Consider the following 14,572-nt stretch of genomic DNA (forward strand, 5'->3'; position numbering starts at 1 on the left):
AATATAGAAAGCAAAACGTCATTGTTTAAACATTCTGTTTTTGCCGGATAAGCGGTCTACTCTAAAACTACATTTAGTAATATCTGGGATAGCCCGACAGGTTCATTTCTGAACAACAGTGTCAAAGAGGCTTTTCCTTTGGGGGATATACCTTCTGTTTTCTTTTTTTCCGATAAGTTTGTATGACTTTCTAACGGCAAACTATTATTTGTTATTTAACATTATGATTTAATCCAGTCTTTTTGTTGTTTAAAATAATAAGACATGGTATCTGTATGTTTAGAGATGCATTTTTAAAAGAAGTTCAACTTCATAATGGACTAACAAGAAATATTCAACTTGTGTTTGTACTCCTTTGTAAATAGGCACAAGTGCTTCTAGCCTCTTATTTAATCTCTAAGGAGTTATATATATGTATATAAATTGTTAAATTTGTAGGTTTTGGTAACACTTCAGGATAAGTTATAGAAATAACTGATTGTTTAGTGATATAGGTCAAAAGCTTCAGAGCGCTGTTTGTACAGTATCACAGTTTTCCATTGATCTATCAGGCAGTATAAATACATGTGAATATTTGCTTTCAACAGTCTCTCGATTATTTACATTTAAGAATTATACTTGTCTGTAATGCTGGAGAGTATTTTGAGATATTTAATTCTATATTTAAGATATAAAGAAACATATTAGAGGAATGACTCAAGGTCACTTAGCTAGGTATTGGCAGAGTTGACATTTCAGTTTCCTCTATAATGTCATACTCACATTTGAGAAAGAATGACTAAAATTGCCCAAAGCCTTTAGAATTTCTGTGTCCTTGCAGTTGAGTTATTACTCCAGGGCCAATTTGAGTTTAGTGATATTAGATTTGGACTGCAGAATCCTTCTTCTTAAGTTAAAACAAAAAGATTAAAAATATAAACTATATCTTAGCCTAGATCTAACTGATTAAATACCAAATATTCCTTTGTAATGTCAGCATTAATATTTAAATTGTACTCAGTGAAACTCCATAATGATAATTTGGGTTTATGTTTCAGGCACCTGTCTTATGAATGCCACTGGAATTATGTGTCCGCACTTCATCTGTAGCCTCAGCCGTGCCCATATTTTGACACTGCACCGCAGTGTGCTTTCCCACCTCATGGCAGTTGTTGCTGTGCAGTCAGTTTTCCTACCTGTGCTAAAGTAGGTACCTAATGATGCTTTAAACCCATTTACATTGTGCCTTCTGAAGGGGCCGCACATGTTCAAAACACATGTAAACCTCTCCGTTCCTTTGATAATGAATCACAAGTTTCCTCTACAGACCAGCTGCAGGCCATTATATTTTTCCCCAGGTGTTCAAGGTAATTTAGAGGTGAGATGAGTTGCCCAATTCCCCAGGTGCCCCTAGCCCATTCACTCCAATAATTACTGTTTGAGCCCAGGAGTGTTGGTATATTGACATTTAGAATTTGTTTCCTTGAAACGCAGCATTTGTTAGGAGAACGAGCAAGTAGAAGAGCTGGGCCGTTGTTAGCCAACCATTTGCACGTGAGCATCAAAAATCTATTTCTATTTTCTGAAAACTCATACCATAATCTACTTAATGGAGGCTACCACATTTCTAAGATTCCAAAGCAGCTCAATAAGAATAATGATACATGAACTGTATTTTAAAAAAGTTATTTAAATGTATTTTAAAAATATCGTCTGAAATTTAATTGTTTAAGAGTGAATATAACACTGTATAAAATATTTATAGGCATTTTCTAGCCTTTGATATTAAGATGTTTATATTCTGCATAACAAAGTCACAGGAATTATTTTTTAAATTTTTTATAAAAAGTATATGATGACACATGGGCAGAAGGCAGGTATAAGTCTCAAAACATACATATCAATTTATATCTATAAGTGTGTGTGACAACTTGAAAATCTACATATCCTCACAGGAGTGACAGTTGAAATAATTTATGACATTATTTTTGGTGAGCACAAGGGGAATAGGCATGCTCATATATTATTCGAATTAGGCATGGCTCGTATTAAGTATAAATTTATATATTCTGAGATGGCAATTTGTTAATGTACAGAAAATTTAAATTATTCATTTGCTACATGTGTAAGATACCTCATGCATTCATTTACCAAACTGTCTTCGCATTTGGTGGCTATTGACATCTAGAAGCCCACTATAAAACCTGTTGATCAGGCAAAGCTAATTTCTTAGATTTACTCTGTAAGGAAGAATGTCAGACACTGTGACAGAGTCTGAGTACTGCTTCAAATGAGGCATTAAGGCAGTAAAGTTTTTTTTTTTTAATTATTTAATTTATTTTTGGCTGCGTTGGGTCTTTGTTGCTGCTCAGGGGCTTTCTCTAGCTGCGGTGAGCGGGGGCTACTCTTCTTTTCGGTGCGCGGGCTTCTCACTGCGGTGGCTTCTCTTGTTGCGGAGCACCGGCTCTAGGCACATGGGCTTCAGTTGTTGTGGCTCACGGGCTCAGTTGCTCCGCGGCATGTGGGATCTTCCCGGCCCAGGCCTCGAACCCGTGTCCCCTGCATTGGCAGGCGGATTCTTAACCACTGCGCCACCAGGGAAGTCCCGGCAGTATAGTTTTATAGTTTTAGGGTCTGCAGAATTCGAAGGTGAATCCTTTAAGTCAGGGGGCAGGTTGGGATTGGGTAGATGTTACAATGTAGTAACTGTATTAGCGGGAACTATGAGATGAGGTCCCTAAAGCAAGTCCTGATGAGCAAACGGTTAGTTTTTATAAATATATTGTTTAGTTTGTTCATAAACTTACCTTTGAGGAGCTGCTATTTCTTGAAGCAAGCAGAATAAGGGGATTATGAGGAGTTTGAAATGCACTTCTAAACCAGAACCTAGAATATGCAATTAAACCCAGAAACTCATGCTCAGTACAAAAGCCCGCAGAACCAGACATTTAAAAACATGTGTAAGTCCCACCAAGCTATGGACATTTTATACATAACAATGAGAAGCAGAGAATTTAATTTAAAACTATGTTCAATGACCATTGTTTTTATCATTTTACTTCGAAAGTGTCCAGGTATCCAAATTATTTATTTATTTATTTATTTATTTATCTATTTATTTATTTCCAGATTTTATGTTTTTGGTTTTGTTTTAAACTTTTTAATTTATTATTTATTTATTATTTTTATTTTTGGCTGTGTTGGGTCTTCGTTTCTGTGCCAGGGCTTTCTCCAGTTGCGGCGAGTGGGGGCCACTCTTCATCGCGGTGCGTGGGCCTCTCACTATCGCGGCCTCTCTTGTTGCGGAGCAGAGGCTCCAGACGCTCAGGCTCAGTAGTTGTGGCTCACGGGCCCAGTTGCTCCGCGGCATGTGGGATCTTCCCAGACCAGGGCTCGAACCCGTGTCGCCTGCATTGGCAGGCAGATTCTCAACCACTGCGCCACCAGGGAAGCCCCAAATTATTTATTAATTAACTTGATTTAATATTGGTCCAAAGTCTTAATTGACTAAAGATCTAAATATTCAATTTCAGTATAGCATTTAGAATAGTCACAGTATTAAACATTTCAAAAAGTTATCCATTATTTTAAATTTAGTCAGTTAAACCTAATTTGATGTTTTTGTAATAATCTCTGGAAATAATGTTAACACCATAGAACTGGAATAGTTTAAAAATATAAATTACGAGAAGTTAAACCGAAGTCTTCTATTAACTAACTAAAATATTGTGATAACATTACATTAGCATGGTGATAAAATTAGTGAAATCTCATAGAGTTAATTTAAAGCTAATATCACCCTAATCTTTCCAGAGTCATCTACTTATCAAAGATAAAACATGAAAAGTTTTTAAATAAATAAACATTTCTATTCATATATCAGAAATTATGATCAGGTAATCTCGAAATTTTCCCAGGAGTAGGGAAAATTAGAATGGGATGAATGACAATAGATGTGAGATGGATTTCAGACAGACAGGAAATTATCACTATAATTTAATTATCTTTCCTATATAAGGAAGAGCTTAGATGCAGAAAAACACATTTCAACATGCATATACGCGAGAGGGAGAGAGTCGTGAGAGCTGGTACAAAACATAATTTATTCTCTTGACAATTCCATCAAGTCATATGAGTATAAAGCTAGTGTTCTTTAATCCACAAAATATGGAAATAAGATTTTCCCACGTTTAAAAGAATGATCTCTCAGATAATATAGAGTATTTCCTCATGAGGGTTTTTTCTTTCATTTTTAAAGCATTATTTCTTAAAACATCCACCTTCATGGGGTGGTGGTTAATAAAAAACAATATGGGTTTTTCTCCTTTTGTACTCTTATTCTAAATTTTCTCAGTACTAGTTGATTCCCCATCAAGAAAAATGAGAGAAAGTGAAAGCTCTCACGTTGGCTTGCTTATAAGGGTCAAAATATCCTGAGCCCTCTCTTACTTATTCCCTCTTGGCTCTCTCCACCTCAGCCTCATGAGCTTTATGCCATGAATTCAGTGAGCACCTGTTTTTGTTTTGGCTTTTCCTTTTGACGTTTGCTTTTCCTTCAAATTTCTGAATGGCTTACTCTCTTCCTTCGTTAAGTCTTTGCTCAGTCAGCACCTTCTCTGTGAGGCTACCCAGAACAGTCTCTCATCCCCACCCATCCATCACCACCTGCAATTAGTCCCTTTGTGCCTTTTCTCCTCTGTTTCACTCTGGGGAACCTGTCATTTCTAACCTGCCATAAAATTTACTTATTTGTTATGTTCATTGTCTTTATCCGCTCTCCCAGCCCCCAAACACAAGAATGAAAGCTACCTGAAGTCAATGATCTCAATTGTATTCCCTGTAAAACAGGGTCTTCTGCATAGCAGGTGCTAATTAACCTTTATTAAGTTAGTGAATGGAAGAGCACACTTAATTTTCCCCATACCACACAAGTACAAAGGGTGAGGAGGTGCTTATAATTCATCCCCTGTTACTGTCAACTTTTGCTCTGAAATAATAATTCCCACAATTTTTCCTTATTTGTATATTTGAGAACATTTACTATTTATAACAATTTTCATCAATCATTTATTTTAAATAATTAAATATTCTGGATTCTAGAGTTCTTTACTTTTTGGTTAGCAGAATTTAGTCCACTAGTTTTTCTCCTAAAAAAATTACCGTATTTTATCTACTTAATTTTTCATGTGTTAGAAAGACAGTATGGTCAGATATAAAATATTGGAGTCATGCCCTTTATAAGAAAACATTGTGGGGAGTTCCCTGGTGGTCTAGTGGTTAGGATTCGGCGCTTTCACTGCCATGGCCCAGATTCAGTCCCTGGTCGGGGAACTGAAATCCCACAAGCCGCACAGTGCGGCCAACAAACAAACAAACAAACAAAACCAGTTGTGGTTATGTCAATTATACCTCAATAAAAAATAAATAAATAAAAAGAAAAGAACGTGACTATTGCAGCACTGTCTCTTAGCTTAGCTCTCTTTGTTTTTCATTGTAAAAACCTGAAGACAAACTGTTTCTCCTTTTCTTTTTTTGATGTCTGATCTTATTTATTTGTTACATGTATAATATCTCATTTTTCACTGGACTCCATTTCTCCTATTTTTTTTTTCTTCTACTAATTTGCTTTTCTTTCCCAGAAGCTATGCATTCCTTCTTTAAGATAACTAATATCATAAGGAAAATTCTTGGTGTTAATCTTTCTACATTAATTTGTCTTTGTATAAGGTGTGCTCTTACAGTCTTCAGATTCATATCTATTTTAGAATAATTATCTTTCATTTTTTTCACTTCATGTTTTTCTGTCTCATTTTTTTCTCTCATCTCATGATTATTATTTATGCACATTTGGATCTTCTTTTGACATATTTCTCATTTTCTCTAATACTGAATTTACTTCTTTGTCCTTTCCAATTTATATATTTATATTTTGCAACTTATTCAATTTCTACTCCATGCTCACTAAATTTTCAGGTGCATTGCTAATTATACTGGACTATTGTTTTTTTTTTTTTTTAATAAAGTTTCCCCCCATTTTTTTTTATTTTATTTTATGTATTTATTTATTTATGGCTGTGTTGGGTCTTCGTTTCTGTGCGAGGGCTTTCTCCAGTTGCGGCAAGTGGGGGCCACTCTTCATCATGGTGCGCGGGCCTCTCATTATCGTGGCCTCTCTTGTTGCAGAGCGCAGACTCCAGACGCGCAGGCTCAGTAATTGTGGCTCACGGGCTTAGTTGCTCCGCGGCATGTGGGATCTTCCCAGACCAGGGCTCGAACCCGTGTCGCCTGCATTGGCAGGCAGATTCTCAACCACTGCGCCACCAGGGAAGCCCTGGACTATTGTTTGTAATATGCCTTATTTTTATTGTATTTTCCCATTATTTTATTTTCTAAGTTCTGCAAGCTCAATTTTTAAATTGCATCTGTCTCATAATCTTTCTTTTAGACACTTCAGTATATTTTTTCTGCAATCTCCTTCATTAAATGGAAATGATATCAATCGTGATTTGTGCCCACTCTGATGCACTATTAGTGTAAATATTTTCTTTGTTTCCTGGATAATTTTTTCTGCGTTATTACTTCTTCCTGTTTCTGTGGGTAGGTGTTATGAGCAGAAGGTCCTCGCAGTTAAACATTGTACAATCAGAGAGAAATGGGGAAAGTGAGCAATTAGTCATCATCCTCAGCTGGATTGAATAGTGTGACTTCATCAATATTATCATTTTATTTTTGTGGCAGACGTTAGGATAATCCTGACCCAGGTATTCCTTTAAGCATTCTTTATTGTTTTCACTCCTTCCTCCTACTCCTCTGGACCATCGACATTTGTTGCCTCAGAAAATGTTTGAAACAGTCAAAAGGAGTTTAAAATTTACCCAATATAACTGAATATCAAATAATCTCCTGAGTATATGAGAGAAGAGGAGGAGAGTGGGAGAGAACCCTGATCTGAAGATTTACCCAAAAGAGATTTCCAAACTGGAACAGACTGAGTTACTAGAGTTTTTGAATGGCCAGATAGGCACACGATGGAGAAAACATGGTGCATCTGATGGTCAAGTTATGTTAAGTTATAGAGAAGTGAAGATCACAGTTGTATATTCATGAAGCTTTTGACCTGTAATGTTTACACCTTTGCCCTGTTTTCACATTTTCTCTTATCTGCACTCAGCAGTTGGGTGGCACCTAACAGAAACTAAATGACATGTGGAAATGCATCCTCCTTCCCTGCCCCTCACTGCATCCCTGTGGGCTCCTTTGGGCAGGATTCAGGGCTATGGATTCATTAACATAGCCAGTCATCCTGCTTCCCCTTCTGCTTCTTGCGTTGGTCATTCCTTGGTGATGATTTGGTTTTCTATAGGAACATTCTCCTTCTCCAGACCCACCCAGCCTCCTGGACTTCATTGCTCTAAGCAAAGAGGTCATGGAAAGGCCGTCTAGAATTTAAACTGTAGTTTAAATGAGGGGAGATCTAAGAGCTTAGGATCCCTCCCCAGGTTTGACAAAGACTAGATGATATTTGACTGGCATGCTTCAATGGTGTGGTTTGGTATTACAAGCAGTTTCCTTTTTCATTGAAATTGATCTCTAGTTTTCAATGTGATTATATTTTCTCAGACAATTTTAAGAAAAAAGAATAAGGGGAAAAAATGTATACTGCCATCTTGAAACTGAATTCTTGTAAAATTATATAAGGTCTCCTTCCCAATTCTTTCATCTTACCTCTTACGACTACCCTTTATAATTTTAAATTTGAGTAACACTGAGTGTTCTCTGTGATAATTGCCACTTCTGCTACTGCTCTGATTCCTCTTCCACTTTCACCCTCTTCCATCATACTTCTAATATCTGTCCTCAGTTTGCAGTATTTCACATTTTGTGTCATGATAGTGTTTTGTTTGTTTTCATTGTATGATCTATTTCATTCACTTCAAGTTGGAAATGATTTAGAATTATTTATCTAGCTCTGAGGAAGCTATTGTATTTGGGAAAAATAATAGTATCTATAACTAGTCTCCAGTCAGGTGTAATATGAGAGACTGAAAATGCACACAGATAATGGCTGGACCAGATATGACAGTAGAACTCTGACCTACAGTGTCTGCAGCACCAGCCAACAAGCCAACCCACAATCTTTGCAGCAATTCACCCAGAAGAGTCAGAACCTGATCAGTGACTGCCAGATTCCCAATTTTTACCCTTGCTTATAACTCAGGACCAACCAGAGAGGGTCAAATCTGCTTCCAGACCAATCATGTAAGATACCTCACTTCTATTTACCCTGCCTCCAGCTTCTCCCTCCCAACCCCTTCCATTCAGAGCATATCAAAGCCTTTTCCTGTCCTCACTGTAAAGCTCTCAATCCCTCCTGCCAGCCAAAAGCACGTGACGGTTGCTGACTCTCTTTCTGTTGCAAGCTCTGAATAAAGAGCCTTTGCTTGTTCTTATGGGGGTAGTCTTTGTTTATTTCCACAAATAGAAAACAGGGAGAATGAAAAACAAAACAAACCTATGTTTTGCACAGTTTCTTGACACTGAAGAACTTCTCCAAGTACATGACACAAATAGTTGTTTTTAATTCTTTATTACCTACTTAAGTGTGTTTCAACTTTCTTTGATCATATGCTGATTTATCTTCTTAGAGGCTGTCAGTATACATCTATCCTTTTCAAACTTTAGTCTTCTAAATAAATTGTACTCAGCAATGAGCACAAAAAGACTCACTGAGGCATGTGTGAGCTATCAAAATATTACTGCAAAACTGTTTAACGATATTTCTAAGAAAAATGAGAGATCAAGATATTTAATGTATTTTATAATTTAATTTAACATTATTTTATATATTCTAATATTGTTCACGTGTGATTATTTGTACAACTACAAGCACTTGAAGCATCTTACATAAATACAACTTATAAATTTTTTCTGTGGTTATACCGTTTACTTATTTACATAGAACTTTGCCAAGAGCAACCTTTCTTGTCAAATTTAAAGACAAAGTTATTCCCACATAAACCTAAAAATGAAACTTCACAAATGATATTTTACATGTATAACATTTACGATGTCATGAAGCAAAAAACTATATTTTTTCATGTACACACTTGATTTCTGTTCTTCTTGTAACCTTTCCACAATTTTTCTAGGAGAAATTCAAGAAATACAAAATATGTGGTAAAATGTGTTAATTTACAATAGTTAGACAATTAAAATTGCTGCTAATTTTGAATGCTAAACTTGTCCGTATTCAGTCAATTTTCAATTATCTTTCCTAAGAAAGGTCAAGGTGACACTGAAAACCAAAGCAGCCTATAATCAGATAGTCACTTATAATGCACCTTTGGAGAGTATATTATTGTGTAATATATATCACTACATTTCATTACAGTTTTATTTAGGCGAATATTAAGGCTATTCTTTACTATGACTGATGAGACTAAATCCCCAAAGGGGGGTGCTGTATGTCTCTCAGAATATACAAATGATCTGTTTATCAAAAATATTTGCTAAACATGCTCAGGTTTTTCTACAAAGCAGGAAGAAATCCAACCTGGAATAATATGAAAATAAGACACTATTGTATTATATAAAATAAAATAAATACATGATTAACTAGGCAGAAATTAAGTTAGGAAGAATAGGGCAATTGGACATTATGATAACTGGAGTCCAAAATTTAAGTAAAAAGCCATCCTTAGTTGTTACAAAGATGAATCCCCTTACCTAAAATTTTCCTGTGTGAAAGTTAGAAATACTAAACTTATCACGTGCATATTTCAGTTTCCTGGTGCTCAGGAAATCAATACATGAAAAATGGTGAAAATTTTAAATAATACTCTGTTTACCAAAACCTTTTTAGACTAAAAATAAAGCACAGAGTATACCTAAGTATTATAAGAAAAAATTAGACAGGTTTTATAATGTTAATTCTCTGTAGAACCCAAGCCAGCAGGAAGTATTGAAAAAATTAAAATATTGTGTATACCTTCAGTCTACATTAAAACTGCGTATATACTTAAATTTACAAAGAGTTATGCCATATAAATAAAATAAATATTACTTTGAAGTCCTTTGATAATTTTGTGAAAGGATCTACTTACTTTCCATTAAAATACCTCAAAATGTTAAGGGTACCTCATAACTTAACATTTTATGGTCCCCAAAGTATTCTTATTTTGAGAAGAGCTGAATTATAGAAGAGCTGAAAGGTATTGAGTGCTCAGTATGTACAAGGTGTTGAGCTGTGCCTTTTTCGTGCTCTCATTCCTCACTTACAGGAATTCTATGAAGTTAGAAATGTTAAATGATTTTATGAATATGGAAAAGCACAGCATAGACAGTAAAGCAATTTGCCCAGAATCAGGCAGCTACTGAATTGCAGGTTTAGAATTTGACCTCAAACTCCAGACTGTTAATCACTAAGTAACTTGCAGTCTGCATCTATGCTCTTACTTACCTTCCTCTTGGACTAATATTTAGACTTCTATACAGCTTGTTCATGATAGCCTTACTCCATCTGCTTGGACTTTAAGGTATTTTGTTATCATATCTCCATTTTCTCTTTTTCTTCATTACTTGATTATTTACCTAAAGTGTTCTCAACTCTTTACACTAAAGTTGAATAGTGAAACTGAAATAAATCTGTACCTGGAGTTGGAGAACTAAACCATGGCATTTTCTGGGTCTCTCATTCTGGAAATTCACATATGTAATCTCTTTGGCTGTGACCTATAAGAAAAAGGAAATAGTTAAAATTCATTACCATTGAGGTCCATGAACGTGCTATGATTTCTAGAAGTGATCTACCATAATGATTGCCATTAATTTGTAGTCTTTTGATCATAAAAAATAGCTTGGGAGGATGTTTGCATATTATGAGTCCAAATTATTATCTATCAAAAATATCAATCTATCAGTCTTTAGCAGGAAGTAATTATTGCGTCGCTACTTATTTAAAGTTCTCTCAGATAAGTTTGAGCATACAGAAAAAGACTTTTGCAGTTTGCAGATGGAAACAACATTCTAGTATCCTCCTTAGACATTTTAGAGACGTTGAATCTATTTGTGGAGAAGATAACATGAATGTTAGAATACAAAGAAGACCCATTAAAGCATTAAAGAAAGCCTAAATAGAAGTTAAAATTTTTTATTTCCACAGTAACCATGGTTTGTTTTGTCTTGAATGCTTTGTTTTTAGCTGTAGAGTTCCATATTATTTCAAAAACAAATTACCATGACATTTCCACCCAGAGCTTTAGAACTTCAATTAACTTTCAGAAAAACTGTGATTTTTTTTTTTTTGGAATCTAAGGCATAACTACAAGTAAAAATATAAGAATCATAGAAGGATGTGGGAAAGTATTTTTTATCCTGAACTAGGATATAATTAGTATTATGGACGCATTACAAGCTATTTGTGAATTACATAAGCCAACAAACAGGTCATAGAATATCAGCAATCTAAAACTTTGAGCTCTTACAAAAGACTACTTTTACAAAGAAAGAATTCTTAATGATGCAATTACCTATCTAAAACATTTAAGTAGAAATAATTTCTTTACTTATGCTTGGAAGTTTTGCTACTTTACTGTTAAAACATTCCATACCCAGTACTAGCCATATGATCATGGCCAATTTACTAAAATCTGCTATCTCATCATCTTTAAAAATAAATATAATGTTATCTTTTAGAGTCGTTTGTTTATTTTCCAGAGTAGGTGTAGAATACTATTAGCTAAACTTGGGAGATACGGAGTCAGTATTTAGTAACTCAAATTTTCCTTTCAAGAGGTAATGTTGAGATATAAATGTATGGAAAACAGTTTGCCACTGAAATTAACTATGAAAGTTGAAACTACTTTTAGTTTGTTACATTACTTTGGCATATAGATGCCACTTAATAAATATTTCTATGAGAAATCATGTTTTCAGACAACGTCTTCCTCTCTCAGTGATGTCTTAGATTTACATAAATGTGATTTTTATTTAGAAACTATGAAGAGCTAATTTTATTATTTCCCTTTCACGTAATAGTTTTAACAAAGTACATTCAAACATACACGCGTGCATACACAGCATATTGACTGCCTATATCCTGTCAACAGCAAACATTTAAATTCTAAATCCAGCGTACATGTTGTTTGTTTTGAGTATTTTAGGGAAGAAATAGTTTTGATAGATGGCAAGCCATCAGAAAGGTATCTCATAATGTTTGTGATACCATCCTTTTCTCTAAATTTTGAAAGCTCCCATGATGAAGTAAGATTCAAGGGATCCAAATGCCCTGCATGTCACACCATGCTTAACATAGTGAAAGACTGGCTCACCTTGTCAGAAGAAATGTCTTAAAAGGATACATGAAAATGCTTCAAGTGGTTCATCTCGAGCGAAAGCATTTTTAACAGGATTGTACTATTGTACATGTGTATGTATAGACCTAGTTAAAACACTATTACAAACTTCAATATTTTAAGCAGTACATAGGTATTTAAATACAGATAAAAGTATTTTCAATGTCTATCAAACGTTTAGAATCCCATTAATATATTTTATAGCTCTGGGATATGTCTTTGGAAATTACACTAACATGTTGAAATTTGAAAAGGATAAAAAGATCTTTTCTCTGAAACAAAATATATGACATTTTTGGAAGTGCAAGGTATAAAAGAGAAATGGCATCCATGGAAATGACAGGCAGGACAGCCAATCAGCCCATGAGAGATATGCCATCGCTAAATGCAACTTCAGACTCACTGAACAGCTTGAGTAGACGGCTACAGCATCTCATGTGCAGGCTTGACATTAGAATCTTGAATTGAGGTTGAAGAAATCTATGAAAATTAAACAAGTTTTATTTATCTTTACGCTATCAAAATCTGAAATATTGTCATGTGATTTAAAATATTGCACAATATTTAATAAAATAATACATATATGGATACAATTCATAATTCCATGCTCGTAACTGTCTAATATATAATTGAGACAAATAATGCAAACATTGTCAAGTTTCCTTAGGATGTATATTTCCACACTTTGAAATAAAATAAGCCTTTTGATATCCTGTGGCTACATAGTGATCTTAGACATAGTGAACTTCCAAATGCTAAAATCTAATATTTTATGAACATGGAGAGAGAATAACTAAGTATATATCTATATCTATATCTCTATATTTATTTCTATATCTATCTATATAGAGATATATACTTTGTTTTCTAAAATAATTACATTTCTTATCACGCATAAAACAAATGTTACTGATCTAGTCCTATGATGCCAATATTTCTCCCCAAGAAATTGTAAATAAATTCTGAAACCTATTAATATGGTTGACAAATATGTATGTGCGTCAGGAATCACGGTGTAGGAAACAGAAAACTCTGAGTTTTTCATTTATTTTAAGAACGGATGAACAAACAGGAAATTCGGTGCCTCCACATCCCTGGAGGGTTAGAGGAGGAAACTCAGGCCTGCTATGGGAATGCAACACTTGGTTTCCGGGCCCTGCTACCACAGTGAGGATCCAGAGGTCTGGAAAACAGCAGTGGTTGCAGCCAGTGGTGCCTCTGCAGCAGCTGCCTGCCGCTCAGAACGCCTGCACAGTCAGAATGTGGGTTCGAGCCCCGCGAAGAGTCCTGTCTGTTGCAGCCGGGCCCTTGGCTGCAGCCACTCCAAGAAAAGCATCCTCTGCCTCCCTGGCGTCCCTGCAGGTTTCCTGTCAATGAAGCTCATGAAGAAAAAACACATTTTGTCTCCAATCCAAGTAACAGAATCTAGCAGTACAGTTCTTAGCTTTCTAGTCTCTGAGATACTAAAGTTAACTAGAAGGGATTGAAAAGGTTGCCAAAATCTAGTAGACAACATCTAGTACAATCCGCCTCTTTACTATTAGAATCAATACACACCCCTTTGATATATATTTAAATGTGAAAACAGAAACAGGAAAAACAACACGCTCCCATCTAATGCAATGAAGTTTCGTGCATGTTAATAAGAACATACTAATCCCTTGTCCAAAAAAAAAAAGATATCAAATCCATCAGTTGCTTTTTTAACTCTAGATAACATTCATTCTCATTCTAATTTGATCACCATACCACTTTAATAATCATAAACCTGAACATTAAATCATAAAGATGTTCACTCTCACAAAAGGCAAACAAGATGGAGTATAATTTATGTAATATAAATGTAAATGTGTAGATGTAATATATAATATTATTTATATTTAATATATATAAGTGAAGCATATACTGTTGTATAGTCTTTGTTTCAGCCATTGTTTACAAGACCAGAGTTAGTCTTTATAACTTATTTATTCACCTTTCCATACCATATTCCTTTTGCTCTTAGATATCATTAAACTTTTCCAGGATATTTGACTTGATGAAATGACCCAGAACTTCAGTCTTGAAGATCAGGGTCCTTACTAGTCTTGTCTGTTTTAGGTTTATCTAGTTTTCCATTCATACTTACAATAAGACCTGAGTCAATCCCATAGGTTCCAGGAACATTCTTCTCTGCACTCACTATGGTACGGCAATGTACTTTCCTCTTGATAATCAGGAACACTCAGCCAAAAACAGCA

General features: G+C 35.0%; 1 long non-coding RNA gene across 1 annotated transcript; it reads right to left on the bottom strand.

Moving 5' to 3' along the window:
* Positions 1–6,833: 6,833 nt before the first annotated feature.
* Positions 6,834–12,816, bottom strand: LOC309621843. Its single transcript, XR_014240288.1, has 3 exons — positions 12,736–12,816; positions 10,630–10,710; positions 6,834–9,124 (listed from the first exon to the last, which is right to left on the bottom strand). It is a non-coding gene; the product is annotated as an uncharacterized lncRNA (long non-coding RNA).
* Positions 12,817–14,572: the final 1,756 nt, after the last annotated feature.

The sequence above is a fragment of the Balaenoptera borealis genome (assembly GCF_965194805.1).
Source record: "Balaenoptera borealis genome assembly, contig: HAP1_SCAFFOLD_1049, whole genome shotgun sequence".
Lineage (NCBI taxonomy): Eukaryota > Metazoa > Chordata > Mammalia > Artiodactyla > Balaenopteridae > Balaenoptera > Balaenoptera borealis.